Source organism: Macrobrachium nipponense, chromosome 11 (genome assembly GCF_015104395.2).
Source record: "Macrobrachium nipponense isolate FS-2020 chromosome 11, ASM1510439v2, whole genome shotgun sequence".
NCBI classification, from domain to species: Eukaryota; Metazoa; Arthropoda; class Malacostraca; order Decapoda; family Palaemonidae; genus Macrobrachium; species Macrobrachium nipponense.
In genome coordinates, this window is record NC_061087.1 from 3,645,776 (window position 1) to 3,670,977 (window position 25,202).

General features: G+C 35.3%; 1 protein-coding gene across 1 annotated transcript in view; it reads left to right on the plus strand.

Annotated features, from left to right (window-relative positions):
- Positions 1–25,202, plus strand: part of LOC135217362 (uncharacterized) — a 347,393-nt gene that overhangs the window by 129,620 nt on the left and 192,571 nt on the right. The window contains exon 2 of the mRNA XM_064253313.1: positions 20,032–20,050. The gene's annotated coding sequence lies outside the window, so the exon portion shown is untranslated. The remainder of the gene's footprint in view (positions 1–20,031; positions 20,051–25,202) is intronic.

Below are 25,202 nucleotides of genomic sequence, written 5' to 3' on the forward strand. Positions count from 1 at the left end.
CTTCAGGACAAGTAACTGGGAAATATGTAATGCTTACGGCTTCATTCTCGTGCATTAAATCACGTGAAAGCATTACAGTGCGGAGTGCATGTTTGGATTCTCATATCACTGATAGAAATTTGCATTTCCACTTCTTTGTTACAAGTATGACAACCACCCCCTTCCCCCCACCACCAGAAAAAAAAATTCATGCAATCAAGCTAGTCCTATTACCATCATCAATGAAGATAGTCGCATGTAAAGTGAAATTCACCTATAAAGGTGGAGCTGGTTAGATTTTTCAGATAGATCTGCGTAATTATATTTTAAATTTATTCTACATGGTGGTGCTACGCCTTCTCTTAGTGTGGTGGTATGTTAATTATTGCGTCACACTTGGAAAGAAGAAGAAGAAGAAGAAGGAAAAACAAAACACGCACACACTTCAAGAGCAGTAAGTAATTGTAGGTGGTTCATGATGGCAGAGAATGTCGGCCTATTTTGTTTATAAGCAAAATCGGGTACTTGGTTATCCAGATGAAGTAAAGTTCATTATATTATGTTCTGAAAAAAAGTTATCCATTCTGTTTCACCTTATGGAAAAGGAGCTTCCAACTGTCATTTAAATAACTTGCTGCCTTATTAGTAAAGTCAACACTAGCATATTGAAAACTCTCTCTCTCTCTCTCTCTCTCTCTCTCTCTCTCTCTCTCTCTCTCTCTCTCTGACAAAAAAAGCCTTTATGTGGAATTGGTGATGCTTGACAATTTGGGAAATTTAAGAATTCTCTCTCTCTCTCTCCCCCCTAACCATTTCTCTCCATCACTGCATCTATCTATACATCTATATCTGTCCCCGTTACTCTCGTTTTCATTTCTTCCGAAGCCTATTCAATCAGCACGGCAGCTCGGGGACAGGTTGTGTAACTCTGGCTGGCGGTCAGACATGGGGTAATGGACAGCTATGAATTGTTCAGTACCGTGGAGAGAAACAGTCTCAAGGGTGACTCTCCAAGCTTCCCTGCCTCTGTGTAAGTTACAGTTTTTCTCCGTCGCACTTTCTCTTTTCGTTCTCCCCCTCCAAGCTCTCTCTCTCTCTCTCTCTCTCTGTCTACGTACACACACACACAGACACACACACTATACACACATATATATATATATAGATATATATTTATATTTATTAATTTATTTATTTACTTTTAAGCCACGAAGAAAGCTGAAAGCATATGAAAGTATTCTATGTAACATCATATCTCCCTTGTAATTCTATGTCTCCTCTATCACCTTTATCTATTTACAATTGATAAATCTCGTCCGTTCTTTTGGAACCTTTCCTTAATCCAGACGTATACATTACATACCTTGGTCAAACGTAATTACACTGTCACCATCGTGCGGCAGCATCTCTGTTGTAAATCCATCAACTCCTGGTGCCTTTCGAGTTTTCAGCCTCATAATACCACTCTTATATGTTTTAAGTCACTTCCATAAGTACTCAAACTCTCTCCTGTCCTTTCTGCTCTCGTATCATTTGACTCTGCCTTTCTGCTGTACGAGTATTGTACATCCAACAGATCTTCAAAATATTCTTTTCATTATCTCAGGACGGCATTCAGCTATGACAGCATCTCTCTATTAACATATAGTATTCTAAAATCCATTTGTTTTTATACTTTTCTCTGAATTTACTTCCCTGGATAACAAGTTTCTACTTTCGTTAAAATTTGTGTTCATTCCCCCCCCCCCCCCCCCCCGAATTTTTGCTAATTGTAATTTTTTCCCTTTTATTTTTTCCTAACTACCCTGTACTGCCTATGGTATACTTTATTCTGGGTGGGCTTCTAGTTTGTCACGCTGCGGCTCCTCAATTACTTTTATACAAAAGCTTTAAATTTCTAGCTCGTATTGATTTTATTTATTCTGATCTTTCAACAGACTGTCAATGCTGTCCAAATGACACCTTGGAGTTGTCTAAGATCTCTAGCTACTCTTTTCACTTTTGTGACTAACCTCAAACCATTCTTAATCCGTTTTCCCATTATATTTTCTCTTTTCCTTATTATCAATGTGTCTGAAAATTACAGTGACAGACATTTTCACCCCATTCTTTCTAGCTTAATTTCCATCTATCGTAAAGTTTGCGTCAGTCAAATACTAATCAGTCACTCTTCTTCTCACCTTCAAATCTATTACCTCGCTTTTCCATCTACTCTGTACCAACATATAGTATAGCAGACTGTTCCTTGATCAAGACTCTTTCCATAACAATTTCTGTAATCTCATTTACTCCAAGAACTCCATATCAACGAACAGCACCTTTCTCTTGGAAACCTATTTTCGCCAAAAATTATCAAGGTCAACCACCCTTTTGCATATTCCAACCCATTCAGGCACTGATTGAGGCTTGTAAACATTCTCTTTCAATCTCATTCTTATCAATTCGTGAGTGTTTTACCTGCCACTCTTATTGTTACTCGTACAGTCTTTGAAATACCATATCACTAATCTACCTGACCCCAAAGTCTCCCCAAAGTCTTCCTGAAACTTCAGGCACTATCTCTTGCTAGCTCTACATCTGTATCCTTATCATTTCTTTCACTTATGTGTTATTAGACCCTTCCAGAAAGTCTTCCTGTTGCTTTGAGCACTGAGTATTCCCTAGCTTTTACACCCTTTAGTTACCTCATTTACCATTGCCTTTTCTCTTTTCTGTTTACATTGCTTTTTTCACCTCTGTTCTGCCAATTGCCAAAGCATCCCGCTTTTTATCCTTGAGCAAATCAGCTGTTTAAATGCTCTCTCTCTCTCTCTCTCTCTCTCTCTCTCTCTCTCTCTCTCTCTCTCTCTCTCTCTCTCTCTCTCTCTTTTATTTTTATAATATCAGCAGAGGATATGGAGCTGCAAACCATATGCCCTTATGGCAGAGTGTAATTTCCTTGATGTGAGAGGCTTTAGGGTGTATACATCTCAGGCAATCTTGCATTGTCTGTGCCCCAAACTAGCAGTGTTCAGGTTATGCAGCTTGCTGCCTCGCGGTAGCATTCCTCATTACATAGACTGACCAGACACATTTGGCCTGAAAGAGAGAGAGAGACTAATATGCCATTTATGGATCATGTCCTTCCCCAAGGGATCACAGCTCTCTAGCTGGTGCGCCTTTGTCTTAACGAAATACAATTTCGATACAACCAATTATTTTATTCTATTATGTAATATTATTAGTTTTAACAACTATTGAAAGACAGATGGTAGAAATCATATGCTAAGAACAATGACTTTCAGAAGAGGAAGTTTTCAGTTTCTGGTGGTCCAGGGCTTTGCCAATATCCTAAGATTAGATGTTAAAGAATTATATTTGATCTAGTCTCAGTGAATAAGAAATACGCAAATTAATCTAAATGTGCTAAGGCTTATTAGGCAAGATGTAACTTTAGCAGACTAAAAGCGCAAGCGCCCCGCTAAAGAAAACTCCTTATACAGAAAAATAAATAATACTATATAGAGTAAACCATATGAGAAATAAATAAAAAAAAAAAATTTGAAATGGAAAAAACAACTATGCAATGAGGCTCAAGTGAGCCTACTCAACAAAAACGCATTTGCACCTAGTTTGAACTCCTGAATTGCAAAAATTCAATTAGTCGGTGTTTATTGACTTATTCTACGTGAGAAAGTTCCCCCAACACTGTTTTCTGTATAATTAATCTTATTTGCAATAAAGGAAGCTTGAAAGCAAACGTTTTCATTATTGTTTTGTTCTATGGAATCGTACTGCTGCCAGTGTTTTTTTTAATTCACTCCGATTTCTTGCTGTAGTAAAATGAGTGGTCGAGTTTAAATATATGACTTGTACGGATATAAAAAAGTTGGATTTTTAGATAAATTATCAGTGTTTGTTATTACCTTGCTATTTACCATATTACAAGCATTATTGTGATGGTCATGTAATCTTACCAATTTATCACAAAATAACACATTTACTTCGAGACTTCAGTTTTCCATGAAGAGTTTTTAAAAATGAAAGAAGTTTAAGCGCTAAAATTTATGTGGTCGTTGATTTGTGTGTTTCTAAATGATTTCCAACTTTGTGCGTGAATGGTGCTAGGAAATGTTAAACTCCAAGATACTGAAATGATACTTAATGCCTTACATATTCAGTAATGTATGTCGATAGTTCATTATATCTTTGTCAGAGAGTATTTACTCCGAGGTTTTTCTGAGTAAGTTTTGTTGCTCCGTGGATGGTAGGGTGTTTTACTAATTCTAAATCCTGCATACTTATCAGCTGACAGGCCAGGTCAGTGATCTGCATGACTAGACATGTTTCTCTCTCTCTCTCTCTCTCTCTCTCTCTCTCTCTCTCTCTCTCGGCATTCTTGATCGGTGAGTGAGGTGAAGAATGTAGTCGCTATTCATTAATCAGTGATTCTCCTTGTTCAGTAATTCATTTCTCTATTTATTTGTTGCAGCTGCATCTCTGTGTGTGTGTGTCTTGAATATTGAATAATAAGGATGTCATTAGTGCTATCATATGCATGATTTTTATTGATATTTGATATTCTACTTTGTCTCCTTGTTTCTTGTCAGTTGCTGCTCCACCTTCATACCGTACGTAATTTTTATGCTAATCTGTTAGCCTCTTATTAGTGATTTTTGTTGCGAATTGAAACATTTTTTGTTGATAAAGTGCGAAGGCTGAATATCTGTTGCAGGCATAATGTAAAATGTTGGAGATGGCATCTCTGAAGATCTTTGTGTTGTATGAGTAGGAGTTGAAACGATATTTTGAAACTGAAATGACTTTGAAGGCGTTTAAAAGATTTTGATATGGAAAAGCACAGTATGCCTTGTATAAGGCAGGCTCTGAGGCCCTCCTTACCGTCTCGCCAATTTTTAGCGATCACTTGTCTGAGGTTTTGCAAGCCTAAATTCCTGCTCATGCCTTTATACCTTTCACAAAACTTACGACTAACTTTTCGTCTAATTACTTTATATTGGTTATCGACAGAGCAGCGTCTGTTCTTTTCTTATTTGAAGTGGTTTCTTCATACTCTTTTCCTCCTGATGTATTAATGTCTCCTCCAGTTGACCTCCTGTAACCATGACCTGTCCCTTTGATTGTAAACAAGCTTGCATAACTGAACTTTCTTTGTTATTCAGTAACTCATTTTGTGAGCTTTTCGAAATGGGGGACCCGTGATTTAATGCGATTGCATACTGCAAAGCAAGTGCTTCTTTTGTGTCCCTTCTTCTTTTTTTTTTTTTAGTTCCTGATTACTTTTTTTAAGAAAATAAAAACACGGTATAGTTATTAGTTACATCAATATTTCAGTGTGGAAGTTGCTTTCTCTCTCTCTCTCTCTCTCCTCTCTCTCTCTCTCTCTCTCTCTCTCTCTCTCTCTCAGTACTTTTTCAGCCAGTTTTCCAGTGAGCTCAATGGAAGGATTGCTTCTGTCAGATGACCACCTCTTCTAAATACATTTACTTTGCGGAAATGTATACCTAGTTAAGATTTGGAATTCTCTTATTATCTCTGGGTTTTCCTTACTGGCCAGATTTATGAAATTTTTAGTTAAAAACGGCCCCACTTCATTTTCAGTGTTCTTTAAAGAAAATTATTGAGATGGCTTTGTCTCTCCGCCAGCATATTTTCTGTCCTCCCTCAGATCTTAAACTACTGAGGCTAGAGGGCTGCAAATTGATATGTTGATCATCCACTCTCCAATCATCAAAGATACCAAATTGTATCCTTGTAGCCTCAATAGTTTTTAGTTGATACAAGGTTAAGATTAACCTTGAGCGTGCGCCTGGCACTGCTATAGGTCCAACAACACATGAGCCGCGACTGAAAGTTTCATGGGTATTTGTTGAGAGTTTCATACAGCGGCGCAATTTCTACTTGTTTCTCTAATTTTCGGTCTTGGGCTAGTAAAGGGCATTTGGCTGCCCGTTTAGAGGGGCTAGTAAAGGGCATTTGGCTGCCCGTTTAGAGGGGCTAGTAAAGGGCATTTGGCTGCCCATTCTCTAAACTTTGCGACCATTTCGAATTCTGAGAATCATCTGTCCTGCAATTTACCAACAAAATATGTCTACATTCCATATTTGACGTATATAATTTATTTATAGAAAATAGATTTTACCGTGGTGACTTTAGAAAGACAAGAAAAACTAATGTTGGTGATCGCAGTCCTCTTCCATATATACTATATATATTGGTTGAGGACTATTTCCCTTCATATTTTTATTTATTTAATTATTTATTTTTGAGCCTTAGTTCATCATAGCGTTATTTGTTTCAAAGGTAAATGATTAAGTTGTAGACAGAATAATTGTTGTTAGCCTGTTTGTTTGTATGTCACATACGCTCTTTACTAACACATCTTTGATGAGGTAGGCTTTGGTTTATGCTCACCGAAGGAGTAATTCATTAGTACGGCATTAGAGTGGTCTTCATTTTGTTGGCTAGAAATTCGGTATGGTAGTACATATATCTTAGCCTCTTTTAGCTTTGGGAAGATAGGAGGCGCTTTCATACCGCCATTTGAGAGCTGCCCTTCATTCAGAGGTGACTTAAAAAAAAAATCCCCAACTTTGGTTCTTTGTGTGAAAGATATATACCAAACGTCGTTACCTCAATCAACAGTCATGCTTTGCTGAGGAGTGGGTGGCTACCGAGAGAAATGAGACAGCAGTCCCTGACCCATAAATTCGTCAGCAGCTAAATAAAAATAATTTTCTTTAGCCTCAAAGTCATATCATAGCTTTTTTGAAAACATGTCAAATTGAATATCTTAGTTTTGATCATAAGGCCAAGTAAATTTTGGGAAACTTACGCAGCTTCATGATCATAATTTATATGACTTCATACTGGTCGTTAATTAGGAAGGAATGACGTATTGTTAATAACGTAATATAAACACACTTGTTTCTTCTGCTAATAGAGATGCGTAAAGCCACTCCTGCAAATGAAAACCCTTGGCTTTGAAAATGAAATGCGAAGTAATGCTAAATGGTATTAATTACAAAAAAGGTTTAATAGTTACAGAATTCGTAAATAGCAAAGAGACTTAATCCTATTAAATAGACCTTTATTATGTAAACTGCGAAACGAGTATGTCGGTTTTACGTTGATCTTTCAGTAGTCATGCCATATATTCTAATTGCTCCATTTTCTATGAATAGAAAGAAATGAGCGTAAGTTAAAAAGATGAAAACTCCAAAGGTGTTATGAGACCAAATACAAAATTTTGTCGAGACCGTTCTGAGGTTACTTCGTAAAAATACATTAAATTGCCCAGATCAAATTACGCTTTGCAGCGAGACGGTCGCCGTGAGCGAATGTCGAAAAAGAGCTTTGTGACCCTGTGAGACCAGGAGGAAATTGCCGGCTTTCTGGTCGGTAATTGAAAGAACGCAGAAGTGAAAAGCGTCCTCTGATTTTGAAAGAGTAATGCGATAGAAAAAGTCACACTAAACCACACCATATAGAAAAGAGTTGTCGGGGATCGTTATCCAGGACTAATAATTAATTCTTGGGGGCATTATCTGTGATATTTAGGCTATAGCCTTTTTTTTATGTGTACGGTAATCCTCCCGGCTTTTACTAAACGCGTCGCAAAGGTGGATACATGCGGCTTAGAACCAGTGGCAATTCTTGGGGGGGGGGGGGGGGGGGGGGGGGGGGGGGGGGGGGGGCAGCTGCCCTCCCAGATTTTGGCCATGCCCCCTGGTTTGCCCCCCCACTTTTTTAATGAAATAATATATATAAAATTAATCATTATTGAATATAACAATAGCCACTAACTAGTCATACAAAATTGGGCCGAGTACTCTCAAGAACGTGATGCAATGTTCTGTTTTGCTTGTAGGCACTTTGCATCACCTTATGACAATGTAGACGATGCATTTGTAAAGAGTGGCTTTAGACGATGGAAAAAGGCACAAGGAAAGATGGGGCCATTGCAAAGCACCTGAACTCACATATCCACAAATCCCCTATACTGCGTGAATTGACTACCAACACAATAAAACTGATAAAACATCCATTAAACAGAGTATAAGTGAGGGCTATCAGAAGAAAGTCCGTGAAAATCTAGGAAATATCCGTAAACTTCTTAGATTCATTGCCAAACATGATCCTGTTACAGCTGAAGGTGTCAAAAGTGGTCCAAAAAATGAGAAGTACACCAGTTCTGCAATACAAAATGAGATGATTGATACATTTGCATCAATTGTGAGGGAAGAAATAGCTGAAAACATAAAATCCTGCCATTACTTTTCTGTTCAAGCCGATGAAGCCAAGGATGTGAGCAAAACTGCGCAATTAGCACTATAATAGTACGATTTTATGATGAAATCTCACACTGTATTCAGGGATGTCTTATTTCATTCACTCCCATATCTTCATTGGATGCTGCATATATCACAGACATAATACTGAAAACTCTAGAAAAATTAGGCTTAGATTATAAATCTTCTCTTGTTGGCTTGGGATTTGATGGAGCATCAGTCATGAGTGGAGGAATTAGTGGCTTTCAGAAATGTATAATTGTTATGGTCATAAGCTCAATTTGGTTTTGACAAGTGTTGCAAAGAATGTACCACAAGCATCTGAATTTTTCAGTCTTCTTGAAGAAGTCTATATCTTTGCTAGTAATGCAGTGGTTCATGAGAAGTTCCTTTCTATACAGCGTGAAATGTTTCCTGAAGAACCAATCCGAGAACTTCAACATCTCGGTGATAATCACTGGTGGTGTCAGGCTACCTCCTGTGATAATGCTTTATTACGTCTGGAATGTATTATAAGACTTTTGAAGGAGACTTCTGCAGATGATACTGGAGCTCGAGCTGTATCTGCTAGAGGTTTACTTGCTCAGATGGATGCAGAATTTTTTTTATTGCAGTTTTTCTCTGAAATTCTGGGAAATGAATAATGTATCTCAGCAACTGCAGGACAAACAGGCAGACCTTGGAAAAGCAGCTAAACTTATTTCTTGTCTTCGAGAAGATTTAGCTGATGTAAGAAACTCCAATTTGATTGAGAATTACTCTAATAGGGTTGACGAACTCTGTAAAAAATGTGACATTTCACCAACAGTGACAAGAAAACGTTCAAGAAAACCTCGACAACTCCGTATTCTATCATGTTGGAAACAACTGACCAGAGAGTTGTGGAGCCAAGTCATGCACAACACGTCACTATCTTGTATGAAGTACTAGACTGTTTAAATAGTGAATTAGATCGTCGTTTTTTCAAAGAGTCATGTGTGATCTTCTGTGGCATTTCAGCTCTCTGTCCTGCAGGACAGACGTTCTGACATGAGGATGACTTGAAGTCATTTGCTTTATCATATTCAGTTAATCAAAGTGATTTAAAACACGAGCTATTTTTAGTTAAGAAATTGCTCTAGAAAGATCATCAGCCACCTACATCATTGGTGGAGTTTTTGTCATGTATTCATCCATATAAATCTGCCTTTGACTGCTTATACAGGGTACTATTGATAGCTCTAACACTTCCTGTTACTAGTGGTTTTTGTGAAAGAAGTTTTCCAAAATGAAAATAGTAAAAACATTTCTTAGAAATTCAATGACTAGTGAGAGACTAAGTAACACTGCATTATTATCAGTTGAAAGTAAACGGGCTGAGAGTATTGACTTGGATAGTTTTGTAGATGAGTTTGACAGCCGATATGATAATCGTAGAATTGAACTGCACTAAACATTTTGAGAATTGTCCCGACATGGTCCATATCTGTTTCGTGTTCAAATGTGTATTATAAAAACTTACCATTCTTTAATAATTGCATATTGTTATGAATTGCATATAGTTTTGAATGTCGAAACAACATTTTGAGAATTTTCATGATAAGCCTCATATCTATCTGTTCATTTCATTAATTAATACCTTTCTTTACTTTGTTCAAATGTGCATTATACAAACTTGCCATTCTTTAATAATTGCATATTGTTTGGGATTGTATATAGTTTTGAATGTCAAACCAGCATTTTCAGAATGGTCATGACATGGTCCACATCTGTCTGTTCATTTCATTAGTTAATACCTTTCTTTAGGTTGTGGAAATGTGTATTACACAAAATTAACATTCTTTAATAATTTGCATATTGGTTGGGATCGTATGTAGTTTTGAATGTCAAACTGAAACTTTTCAGAATTGTCATGACATGCCCCATATAGTTACTACCTTTCTTTATTTGGTTCAAATGTGTATTATATTTATACATACTATCCATTCTTTAATGTTTGCGTATTGTTTGGAACTGTATATAGTTTTGAATGTTAAATTTTCATATCATGCAAGTCAGGTAAAATATCAGATGGATGATTTACAGTTGTTTTGCTTAGGAATCAAACAAAATTCTATATGAACTTTTACCTTTAGTCAAATTCATTCCTCCATGAGTTACAAAATGTTTCCAAAATTGTAGTAACTTTTACAGTTACCTTTCCTATGATACCCACCCAACAATTATCTTTGCCCAGAGTTGCCCACCCACTTTTTGAGGGGTAAAATCGCCACTGCATAGAACCCTTGGAGGTCACTATCTAGGAAAGATCCTATAGGAAGTGTAGCGAAAATGGAGGTAAAGCAGCATAATGAAGAATACCTAGAATACCTAACTGTGAATTATGAAGAACTACGAAACAAGTCACTCTATGGTAGACGCGTCTTATTTCATATGTAGTACAACGATTTAATGATGCATATTGGATCCATTGCGATTTTTATAACCTGTGGTATCGCACGCACTGTAATCATAATGCAGATATGGTTTATTGAATGAAGAACGGTATTGAAAATTTTAACAGTTATCTCCCGCTGTTTGTGTGAGGGATTCAGTGATACACTCTTGAAAATTCAACGAGAATGTACATTGTGTCTTGAATGTAATGGTTGAAATTAGTAAGGTAAATGTTAAGCTGTCTGAATCACCACTTTATAGTAGGGGGAAGTTATTTATGCAAGATAACGTGAAGTTTGAAGCGAAGAACGCTGCCGCTGTCAAACCTGATTTTCGGCTGAAGCAAATGAAAATCGGAAAATGCAATTCTGGTCGCATGAAACATTCCAAAGGTGGTCACCTACGGAATTCCCAGACAAGAAAGTGACACGAGCTGCTAAAATCAGTATTATGAAATAGTGGAATGAAAAGGATTATTAACAAGGAATTAATAGAAAAATATGATATGAAATGACACAGATGATGACGAATGCGGACAATTAACGTTGAATAAACAGAAGGCTAGAGTTTCTGATTCAGAGAGCTGGAGCACAAATGTTGACACAGCTGTATGACCAATAGTTGACCAATAGTGGAAGCAATTTCAAGAAAGTTGTAGCACCAAAATCTCAGAAAGAAATTGTTAATCACTGCCATTAATGTTCGTCACTGTTAAAGAAGAACTTATAAATATGAAACGAGAAGCTTGACCTACCTAATGAAAGCGCAAGTTCTACGACAGATACCTTGTCATTCAGTTACAGTTACCAGAAACTGGAACATCAGCTAGAAAAATGCGGATCTTTACTCTCAGTGTGGACAAGGTCTCAGAACATCCTGTAGGACAAATGAGTACATTGTTAGGGGCCACGCATTTTAGGAATCAGTGTTTGTGTATAAATTGCAACAGAAGGAAAAGGAAATATAACAGAAAAATGACTGATAATGAAAAATTACTTTAAATTACAGTTCGGTCTCAGGATTATTCAATGAAGATCAGCCAAAAATACTGCATTAGATAGAAGAGTGGGAGCACTCAGACTGAATATATATATGTAGTGCTAAGAACAAAACTTGGAAGAGTAAAGTTGTAAAGGCTAGAAAAAATAATTAAATGATACTAACCTCCTGTGAATGTTATCGTGTACTGCGTTCACACAAAACTGTTGGTGAAATACGTTTTAATCTCTAGAAACGGTTAGAATATACGAAACAATGAGTTCAAATATAAAATGTAATATTGCATACTTTTTATATACAGAAGATTAGAAATGTAAAATTCCGAATAATAACAGTAATCATTTATTTACAAGTCGTCATGATTTTTGTGAATAAAAGACAGAAAGGTTTATAAAATAAATTTCTTTATTTCCACAATATTACAATATACTCTCATCCAAGAACCATTAAACTTCAAAACCCGCACAAAGAAACGTCCAAAAGCAAAGAGGAAAAAAGAAAGCCATCGCAATAGGTCAGGAAAAGGGGCAGGACACTGAACAGAAGTGGCGCTCTGGTCACGTGCAAATTCCAATATCGTCATGGTATCAGATTTGCCTTTGGCATCAAAGGCATTCTTTTCTGGATGTTTGCGAGCTACTCAGTCAGTCACACCGATGCCAGCTCGCCATTGCTTGAAGGCTTTGAAGATTTCCGATGATAAAGCGTACTGCGAGGGACCCAAAAATGCGCAAGAAATCAATTGTAAACGACAAAGAATGTTTAGGGGGACACTGGAACACCGGCGGAGATTGAGTTAGACGTTTCAAGACGCCGGCTTCGAAGGAAAATATAGAACTATGATTTGGGATTTCAAGATTTCAATATAAAAATGTTTTTTTTTTTATAACCAATGCGGTTGAATAACCTGCTCTATTTGGCGGGATCTTAACTGAAAAGTTAAGTGTTAATCTCGAGTCATGATTACAGTCATTGGTTTATTTAATGAAGTTGTTTAACAATTTAAGCACATAAAGGCGTTCGCTCTTTAGTATAGTGTGCTGATATCCATCTTATCTGTAGAAATTAATTCCTATCTTTCTCTCGCTCTCTCCTCACGGAAAAAGCTAACAGATGAGAAAGGGGAATTGGGAAAGGATTTCAGTCTCTCTCTCTCTCTCTCTCTCTCTCTCTCTCTCTCCGTCTCTACCGTCTCATCCTTCTCATCAACACCACTCGGCCTCTCTTCCCTCTTCTCTCTTCTCTCCTCTCTCTCTCCGGTGCCATCAGTGGAGTTTAATCGCCTATGCACCTCCTGGGAACCCATTTGGTCTTATCTGACTTGAGTAGTTTATGCTGTTACTGCTTATAGGAAAAATTGATGCGTAGCTGAGTGCCTAAAACCTATTTCATGTAAGTTATAAATTTTATCCTCATAAGTTTCCAGTGTTCCAGAGGAGATGGATTGGCAGAACTGCTCCTGCTGGTGCTGGTGCTGCTACTGCTACTGCTACTGCTGATACTTCTGGTCTTTACTGCTGATCCTACTTTTGTAGGAGAAGGAAGAGGAGGTGGAGGAAGTGATGACGATGGGAGAGAATGAAGAGGACGAGGGAGAGGAAATGCATTGATAGGAAAGCAGAGCATAATAGCAGTATCATTGCCGGCATGATGCAAATACAAAAAAATATAAGAGACGTCAGTCAAGATGTAGAAAGTCTGCATAGGAAGTAAAAGCGGGGATACAGCTGGGAAAAGGGGCCGAACTAGTATTTATCTCCAGAGGATAGAAAAAAGGATATTGTATGAAAATATAGCCAAGAGAAAGGTTTGAAAAGATTTATGGACGGTAAATGATTGGAAACACATTCAAACATGCATATATATATATATATATATATATATATATATATATATCATATATATATAATATATATATATATATATATATATATATATATATTATATATAATATATATATGTATATAATATATATATATATAAATATATATATATATATATATATAATATATATTATATATACATATATATATGAATATATATGTATATATATATATATATATATATATATATATATATATATATATATATATATACATATACATGACTGTTAAAAATATTCTGTTACAACAGAATTCCATCTAATAAAAGGAGCCCATAAAAACGCCAAAATATAGAGAGAAAATACTATATTTCAGAGACTGCTGTCTCTCTCTTCAGGCAGATGAAAGAGAGAAGTTACAGAAAAGGTGGTATTTATACCAAGAGATCCATCCACAGGTAAGCCAATTTTGGTCACTCCCACCGATAATCCTTCTTTAATCCTCTTAAGCGTTGGTTGAATAAAAACTTTACCAATGACACCTGAATCCCTTGCGCCCTTTGAGATGTTCATTACCTGTCTCTGTTTAACCAAGGCCGATTCTATCATCTGACTCTTGTACCGAAAGTTGCTTCTATAAATTATATGTGACAAATTCCAGTTTATTCTGTGGTTATGTTCATATATATGGTTGAAAATAGCCGAGTGGCATAATAGATGAGACAATTTCAATGAATTCCTTTCAAAATTAAACGCATTAGTGCCCAGCATCAAATTTAGTTGAATGGGAAACCGACAACAAAATTCTTTTTCTTGATGTTTTAATAAATAGAGACGTGACACAGACAGAAAACCAACTTTCTCACTTTCATACATTCACTACCTTAGCTATCACGACATTCCTATCAAGATAGGCGTAGCCAGCAATCTATTTTTAAGAGCCTTACGAATTTGTTCCCCAGATTTCCTGGAAAAACAATTTGAACTAATTCGTAAGCAGCTTTCGTCTTTAAGGTATCCTGACCATATAACTGAGAAAGCAATTCACAAAGCAAACGTAATTTTCTACACACCCCCTCAATACAAGACCAGAGAGACACCCAACAATAAAATTAAAATTCCACACCTTCACAGGATGAAGACGGTGACCCAGACTCTCGGAAAATTTAACCCTTTTGCGTTTATTTACCCAAACACATTAGCCAAATCCCTGATTAACGTCCAACAAAAGACATTTCTCAATGACAGAGGCTATTACGAAAACCCATGCCTGGACTGTGACCAATCTTACATTGGTTTTACAGGAAAATCGCTTCCCCAGAGATTAATACAACATAACGGTCAGTTAGGTATGGACAATAGAACTCGGCTATTTTCAACCATATAAATGAACATAACCACAGAATAAACTAGAATTTGTCACGTATAATTTATAGAAGCAACTGTCGGTACAGGAGTCAGATGATAGAATCAGCCTTGATTAAACAGAGACAGGTAGTGAACATCTCAAAGGGTGCATGGGATTCAGATGTCATTGATAGTTTTCATTCAACCAATGCTAAAGAGGATCAAAGAAGGACTATCAGTGGGAGTGACCTAAATTGGCTTACCTGTTGATGGATCTCTTGGAATAAATACCACCTTTTCTGTAACTTTCCTCTTTCATCTACCTGAAGAGAGAGACAGTAGTCTCTGACATAGTATTTTCTCTTTATATTTTGGCGTTTTATATAATATATATATATATATATATATATATATATATATATATATGGATATTTGGATGAATTTTAAGGGATGGGAGGAAGGGATGAAAGTATATTCATCAATGCAATGAGCGAGTAGAATGAGAAGGAACGGAGAAAATAATGTAAGCTGATAATGAATGAAAAATGGAGTCAGGTTAAGAACAAGATAGTGGAAGGAGTAGACTATTAGTATTTGAAGATTGAGTCATAAAGTCAGCAGGACGTGCAGAGAGACGACACCCCACTTATTAAAAAATAAATAGATTAACAAATCAACAAATAGATAAAAATGAATTAAAACACAGGGAGAATAATATTAGGGTAGCAATGATAAATGCTGGTATATGTTTACATTTATTAAATATATATGGTTTCTCTTGATGTCGATGATCTTTAATGTTGTCGCACCAGTTGGGTAGAGTAGTCGAGCATTCAGTATATGATCTATGCGTGTGTTTGTGTACGAGCGCTTGCTTGCGTCTGGGTGAGTATCTATGGTTATTTCCAAGAAGTGTAAGAGTATCAGGTAACTCTGCAACAAGTCAGATCGTCCGGTGATTTCGGTCTTTACAAATATACGTTGAGAGTAAGTTTATGAGCTGAATAATGAAGCTGATGTTTGCGGTAAGTGACAGAACTAACGAAAAAGTGAACAGAAGAAATTATAAAGACTAAAATTCAAAGAGAGAAAGATTTTTAATAAATCTATAATCCAAGAAGAGGAAAACTATAAAAGTTTCCAGTCCAAATGTTAGTTATAAAAAGAATATATATGAAAGGTAGAGCAATGGGCAACAAAGAAGAAGAAGAAGAAGAAGACGACGAAGAAGAAGAGGAGGAAAAAAAGAAGAAAAGGAAGAAGATGAGGGGGAGGACGGGGATGAGGATATAGAAGAAGAGAGGAAAAAGGAAGCAATAAGAAGAAATGGCAGGAAGGCCAAAAAGAATTATTGTGCGTTGAGGGGAGACCATAATAGTTGCAAGAGGAACTGAAAAGTTGGAAATAAAAAGGTGCAGGGAAGGGGAAAAGAATGGAGAGAAGAGATGGATGAAATGCATTGGCGACACCAGATTGAGAGAGAGAGAGAGAGAGAGAGAGTTTAGGTGGATGACGACCGTTTAGATTAACCTTGATAAAAGATTTATTCGTTTTGGAGCAACAGTAATTATATTGCAAGGCGACACGCAGTTATGATAATAAAAACACAATAATGTTTACTTAATTGTTATGGTGCTTGATTAAATTCACAGTTAGATATCTTTTTATTCCATATTTCTTGAACATCTATGAACTGTGGCATTACGAAACATTATATGCTTGTTGAAATAATGATCATACTTCAAATTCTACCTTGCCAAGGTATAATTAGATTCCTGTGGATTAATTCCATGAAGCAGTGCATAGACAGTGCAGCATAGAGAATGAGTCCTCAAATTCATTATTAGGAAAATTCACTTGAAAATTAGATTTTTTTTTTATCAACTCTGACGTCCGAAAATGTATATCTAAGATTTTTTTTTCGTTCCCTACGGAAGCTTTCCCTTTTATATAAAATCCTTCACTTTATTTGGTTTCAGTAAAGATTATGTATTAATCCACTGCTTAACGTCTGGTATTCTCACATTTGCCTTGTGTTGATTTTCTTTTCTCGAAATGGAGGACAATTTTGTCGATGCTGACTTATTTATCGCAACCTAAAATTTAAGTGTTTTTGTTCCATGATTTAGTTTTTTATTTTACTTTTTTTAAAGAGAAGAAAGTTAAGTTTTGGGATTATGTTTCTTAAAATTCCTTTGACTCTCATTGTGTTACCACTTTGAGAGATTTGAAAGTCCCTTATTATGAATATAGTAGATCTTTTCCTTTCCTTAGCTTTATGAAATTTTGGGCATAGGTGATCTTTTTACATTTTTAAAAAATTTTCCCAATTTTCTGATTCGCCTGCACACTTGTAGCTAAACAGACAACTGGCTAGGTGTTATCCTACTGTCGCACTACTCATATGTGAAACTGTTCATATGTGAAACTGTTAAGGTGAAACTGTTCAGTCAGCCAGTTTCCGTTTCGTCCTGAAGGCTGAAGGCATAAATCCTAACGTGTCTCTTCCAGATCCTTTCAGTAATTTCTTTTGAATCTGCAAGAATTTGAGTCGTAACCACTGTGCTTGAAAAAAAAAAAGCTTTGACCATGGTGTTGAGCCGCTACCTACCATCGTTTATTATTATTGTTAGTATTAGAGAAACATATCCATGGTTATGTATACGTATGTACGCGTACTTAAAGATAAATCTGTACAGATAGCTTTGGGGAAAAATATGTTTCCAGATATATCTTTAAATATGTGTACATATACATAACTCTGCATTTGTTTCTCCATTTTAAAGTTATTATTATTATTATTATTATTATTATTATTATTATTATTATTATTATTATTATCATTATTATTATTATTATTATATTCAGAAGATGAAACCTATTTAGATGGAACAAGCCCATGACAACATTGACTTTTACTATACCTCTGTTTGTATTCGCTTTCGTCTTAATAGTATATCCCGTCAGGCCTTAATCTCGTATTCCTCCTTCGCCATTGACTTAAAATTCAAGATTCCAAAGAATATATATTCATTAGAAAGAAGCAACAGAAGGTAATGAGAAATATAAAAAGAAGAGAGCACTTATTAAATGAAAAAAAATGAACAAGTTAATAAATAGATAGATAAAAATGTAAGTAAAATATCAACATAATAAGATAATAAGGAGAATTGTATCATGGTAGTAATGCATTACGCTTTGCATTGTATAGGTTCCAGAGAGTCCTATCCTTCGGTGGTATTCCATGATAAATGATCATCATTTCATATGTGAATGTATTAAGGATTCATATATCTTAATCATTTGAGACGTAACTAGTTTCATACTTCGTCGGATTTAAGGTTTCGTGAAGAATTGAATTTTCAGTTACGCCTCGTCCAACATTATTGTGCTCACTTAATGAAAACTTGGTTTCCTGCGGATTGCTTGGGAAGTATCGCTGTTGCAGCATATTCAAAATAGCTCCCTTCCTTGCAAGCTTGCTTGCCAATTCGTCCTTCAGTGGTCACTCGAAAGAGCAGACGGGTTTGCCATTTTCATTTGACAGTTTGCTCATCTTTATTTCGATTTCTTTTACAGGAAATTCTCTTTATTTTATTTGGAAAAAAAGGTTTGTTTTCTTTCGCTTATCATGAAATAGATACGGAATAGACAGTCATTACTTTCCTGCATCGCTTGCTGTTTGCTGTACACACTGAATAGCTTCAGAGGTTTTTGTATTATTTTCTTATACTTTTTAGCCTTTCTTTTTGTCCATTTCGTGCTTAGCTATTGAATTTCGTTAACTTCACGTTGCTCCAGTTTTCACCTCTCACTAAAGAACAACATTTTCAGGCTACTCAAACCCTCAAAGTGTATTCTTGAGTATTGTTTTGGTGCATAATACCACAACTGTGGGTTGACCGCGTTCAAGCTTAGCGATATTTCACTTTCATTGGTCTATATAAAGTTATTTTTTAATGTTAGTCTAAAGCTGATTGTTTTACGTTATTTCAATATGTTCAAAAGAAGAAAAAAAACTTTTAGGTCAAAATGAGGAGTTAAATTATATGTCAGAGATGCCAATAAATTTTCCACACACCCCCGAGCGATGATTGAGACATCTTTCCAAGGATGTATAAATTAATGCCATATATCCCAACTATTGAGTATTAAAAAGAAATCTTTCCAGAACTTGCTTAGCTATGTATGTCTCTGGTAGGTGGTAGATTTAACATTCTGAGAGGATATTATTTCAGGATGACAGGATTGCATTTTATCGCAATATGTTCGAAGGAGCAAAATAACAGCAATAAAAAAGGCCAAAATGATGACTCGCAGTTACTTCAAAACAAAAACATCTGTACTTTGTTATAAAAAATTATTAGCCAAAATTAGAGATGTATAATTCTTTTGTTTTGTTTTGCACATGTAAAAGTACAATGAATTGCCTTTCCGCCGATATATAGTTTATTTCTATTTATGGCAGCCATTGGGCCACTGTGTTTATATATTAGAATTTTGTTGTATTTATGATGCAGGTATAGTAGTAATATTTAGCAACCTGATATTGTTTTCATTTATAGCAGAGGGCTAAAACAAAGGGTAAATTTGACCTTTACCTAATATTTACCTAAATTTATTGGCGTTCAAGGAACATTGAACCAGAATAAATAGTGGTCATAATATACAAAGTTCACTCGATATATTATATAAGTATGAGTCATTTGCGAAATTACTGAAAAGGATGTTGTTATTTTTTGGTTCACAAGTACAGTAGTCTCCGTAGGGGGTTAGTGCCGTCAGTGCACCTCCTGTAGTGCGCTGTAGGCATTACTAAAGGTTCTTTGCATCGTCCCTTCGGCCCCGAGTTGCAACCTCTTTCATCCCTTTTACTGAACCTCCTTTCATATTATCTTTCTTCCACCTTGCTGTTCACCCTCTCCTGTTACACCTTTCAAACTTTCCTACTCTCAATTTCCTTTCCAGTGCTGGATGACCTCATAGGTACCAGTGCTTGGCCTTGGCCTAAAAGTTACTTTCCATTCCATTACAAGTACAGTACTAATAAAAATGTGGTTAAATCCTTTAGTAAATGTTGTGCCGTGTTTACCAAAGAAGTAATTTTCAAGTCGTTAACTTACTCATTTTTAAGTGTAAAGTCATTGATTAATTTGTATTTTTCTTTTCCCCCCACAGAGGGCACCAGTTTCTCAAGGTAAGTTCCTAATTCCTGCAGCCGTCTCTGTGATCTAAATACAACACCAAACGCACAAACGCACATGTATTTGTGAGTTTTAAAACACGCGTAGAGTTATTTATGGAGGTAACTAATCTTTAGAATTGTTTCCCTCATTATTTCGTAGTACTTTCCACGATAGGCGTCTATTTGCTCCAGAGAAATTTTCTTCTTGGTCAGATTAGTGGTTCCTAAATCATTAACGGGTTATATTAAGTCATTTTCAAATTGCCAATGATAAATGATTTTTGTATCCCAAATAACACCGCGAATCTCTTAAGTTCCATAACAGATACCGAAAGAAGTTTTGCACCTAAGGTAAGTCCTCCGATTTGTTGTAGTGTTTCATCCATATAAATATTCTGTCTAATTGCGTGAAGTTAACCCTTTTAGATGTTGACATTAATATTTACACATAAACGTAGAGGTAGTTATTGGATGGGAGTTAACTTAAGATCTAATAAATTTTATATTGCTTCGTTACTATTGCGTCCATTAATTTTTCAACAACTTATTAAGAAGAATAAATATATAGTGTAAAGAATTAGCGTATTAGTTGTAAATATACGTTGGAAAGTCGATGGGAATAAATGAAATGGAATAACATCTTTTGAGTTCACGGCTAGGGTAGGTTATTCCAAGAAAGTGTGATACAAGGGCCATATTACATAATGAAGTAAAAGTATAAAAATTTGTAAGTCTAAACAAGAAAATTGACGATTTAGATATGTATTAACTAAACCAAAAAATTATGGATAGCTTAATGGAGTGAATAAGGGCCAGTAGTGGCCCAGTATGAGTGCCCCCAAAAATAAACACGGACGAATAGATTGATTACAAACTATGTCGATTTTAGTTTGTAGACATACTTATATATGTATATGTGTATTTGTGTGCGTTTGTTTATATGTTTATATATGTATATATTATATATATACAACTATATGTATATATATGTATGTATAAAATGTATGTATATATACATGCATATCTATATAGCGTGTGTAGGTCATATAATATATATAGATCATATATATAAAATATATATATATATATATATATATATATATAGATATATATATATATATATAATATATATATATATCTATATATATCATATATATATATATATATATATATATATACATACATACATACATACATACATACATACACATACATACACACACATATATATATTATATATTATATATATAAATATATATATATATATATATATATATATATATATATATATATATATATATGTATATGTATATATATATCGTCTGTGTATGGCTCCAAAGTGTCCATAGAATTGGCCATAGGAACCATTTAGATAAAGAGTTCTATATCTAATTAAAACTTTATCACATGGCAAGATGTAAAGTCGCATTTAAAAGTCCGTAAACAATCACTGGTCATTTCTTTTTCCTGGTGTCCGCGAAGTTCTGAATTTGTTTATTGTTCGTGATACTCATTTTTAAAATGATGAATTCTCCTCTCTCTCTCTCGCTCTCTCTCTCTCTCTCTCTCTCTTCTCCTCTTTTTCATCTAAACGAGATACCTAAATATTAGCACAGTAAATCATAATGTCTGAAGAAAATTTATTCACGAACGCACATCTTATCGTAATTATACGCATATATACATCGGGGCACGCAGCACATGTTGCCATATCAAACTATTAAGCCGTAAACCATCTGTTCCTTTCGATTTCTCTATATTTTTGGCAAGAGGTTTTCCTTCAAGGGAATTAGATATGATAAGTTCATCTATGTCTTTTGGGTTAGAACAAGGCAGTAAATTAATACACTTACTTTCACTCGTGTTCGATATTTATGGTTTTTTTTTACTTATGGAAAAATATGTAACTGACATAGATAAGATTATTAGCAGTCATACAGACATACATACAGACACGCACATACACACATATATATATATATATATATATATATATATATATATATATATATATATGTGTGTGTGTGTCTGTGTTGTATGCTTACATATGTCGCGATATGTCTTGGAAGTAGAGGCAGCTGAAAGGTTGATCCCTTCAGTTATCAAGAAGTCTCTAGAGATGAGGTTGCTACCCCATGATCCTTTTTTGACTCCAGATGACGCTTCTACTCATTCACATCTTTATTGGTTAAATGGCAGATGGCCGTGGTCAGACGAATGTAGGCCCAGTGCTCTAAAACTGAGCAGATATGCGATAGACGCCTTCTCCTTTGTTTTCATAGAACCCATCCTGTAGTAAATCAATTATTGTTATTATTATTAATCATTAGTTGAAACCCATTCATATGGAAGAAGCCCACACCGACCATTGACTTGAAATTCATGCTTCCAAAGTATAAGGTTTTCATTGGCAAGAAGTTATGATGTAAGAGGAAATACGTAAAGAAGAAATATCACTCATTTAAAAAAAATTAGTAAACAGTAGATAGGAAAAAATATAGTAAACTGCAAGAAGAGTCTGAGGGGAGTAATATTGCATTTTCGCTTGAACCTCTGACGTTCCAATTGCACGACACCTTTTATAACCGAATCTAACTCTTACCTCGCTGATTATAATTGTCGTTATTTAGACTATTGTCTGTGAGTAGATGCGTGATTTGCGAGTAGATACACACTTCATGCGCATTTGGCATGTTTACATATAAACGTGTACTTGCGCATTGATGATTTCCAGGTTCGATAGCCTCACTCGCTTGGTACCTCTGGCGTAAGAAACATTTTTCTGCATTTCGCTTTTTTCCACTGCATACCCTTTGATCCTCTCTCTCTCTTTTTAATGCCCCATTGATTTCTTGCTCTTCTCTGCTCTTGATGTTCAGGAAAAACAACAGGAAATGATGGCGATGTTGATAATGAAGAAAGCGGTGTGTCTTATAGGGAAAAAAGTGTCTTCGTGTAGAAGCAGCTTTTGCAAGTTGGAGAAGGGCCTTGATCCTTTGGAAAGCCGGTATCGGGTGTTTAAACATTGCTTGTCGATACTGAGAACAGTGGATTCTCGCTTTGTTTGACCGTCTGCCTGTCCATGGCTGTTTGCCATTCTTACGGTTAAACTTATATATATATATATATATATATATATATATATGTATATATATATATAGTATACATATATATGTATATATATATATATATATATATATATATATATATATATATGCATAGTTTAATAGCACGCTGCTCTTCTCCGATAATCACTCTTAAATCTTTCTGTTTCTGTGTGCATGGGCGTTTGTTGACAAGTTGACAAGATATATATATATATATATATATATATACACATATACATATACATATACATATTTGTATTTATGTATATAATCCCAAGGTGCTCCACTTCGAACTCCCTCTCATCTGTGAATAGATCTATTTCAGATGAAAAATTTGCCGGACACTCTGGATGTACTATTAATGCACAGATGGAGTAAAGGATAATTGCAAATTGCCACACCTTCATAAAATTGCAAAGAATATGTGTGATATCTTTTACTTTTTTACGTGACAGACTTAACGACGATGAAACTCACCTTCGACTTTTGCTGGAACAAGTTATTAATTCCTGTAGAATGACTACTTTACTTTTTGTAATAACTAGCTTCGTCATCTTCATGTATTTTCACAAATTCTTTCTCTAGCCTATTTAGAATAAAAATACTGAATATTTTCATTACAACCGATATAAATACATTGCCTTTACAGGTATAACATAGAATCAGGTCACCTTTCTTTTGTGCCGGTACCTTAGCTTCCAATTACCATTGTTAAGGCATTGTTCTTCATTGTATATGCTACTAAGCAATCTAGTTGCTATTCAGTGTCATTTCATTTTCAAATATACTATTCCGCAGTGATTCCGTCGCAACCTTGTACTTTCGTTATTATTGATTCTACATCAAAATCATATAGTCATTTATCATATCATTTTTTTTCATAGTGCCTTCAAGTGTTCTTCAGTTTCTGGTTTATCAGACAAATTATCACCAACCCCCTCATTTATCTTATTCGTAGCCTCACTAAAATGTTCCACCCAGCTGTTTCGTTCTTGTGATTTTATTAATGATCCATCCTTCCTTCTGACAGGCATTCTCATTCTCCCTACACCCATTGATATTTCATTAATAATCCTATGTGCTTCTCTAATGCCAGGTCACTCCTTGCTTTGTCACCAGCATCCTTCTATTTGTACAGCTCTTCTATCTTTTGCTGAGCTTCACTCCATTTTTGTCTAGACTAGAGAACTTAGTACGGTTTATTTTGTGTTTCTTCATCGTCTTCCTTAAATGTTTCTAGAAGTGTTTTTTACTTTTGTCTATTCTTCGTTATATCCCAGGTTTTCTCCTATATCATGGTTTCTGTGATGTTCCTCCCTATGCCGGTACTTTTGCAGCAGATTGTGGAACGTTTCTGATGTTAAAACAGTCCTCTTGAGTCTCTGCAACTTCCTCAGATACGGTTTCTATAACTGGAAAAATTGTTCGCCATTCAGCTGAAAAAACCTTTCGATGTTTAACTTCAAGAAGCTTTATTGTATTAAAACTATATGCTATGTAAACTTTTGGTATAGCTTTATTGTGTTAAACCTATACACCAGGGCTGGCCAGACTTTTGGTCTCCGAGATCTACTCTTACGACTGAAACCCTTTTACGATCTACCATACTACATAATCACATATTACGTGGGAAAAAAATTCAAATAGCGCCATAGTACGATAAAACATAAGTGAGGCAATTGTACTTTTGTTTTATCGTACTATGGCGCTATTTGAATTTTTTCTCACGTACTAATATGTGATTATGTAGTATGGTAGATCGTTTCAGTCGATAGAGTAGATCTCGGAGTCCAAATGTCTGGCCAGCGTGGTATATAGGCTTAACACAATAAAGCTATTCCAAAAGTTTACAAAGCATATAGTTTTATTACTATAAAGCTTCTTGAAATTAGACATCGAAAGGATTTTGCAGTTGAATGGCGAAATAGATTTCCAGTTATAGAAACCGTATCTGAGATATATATATATATATATATATATATATATATATATATATATATATATATATATATATATATACATACATACATACATACATATATATATATATATATATA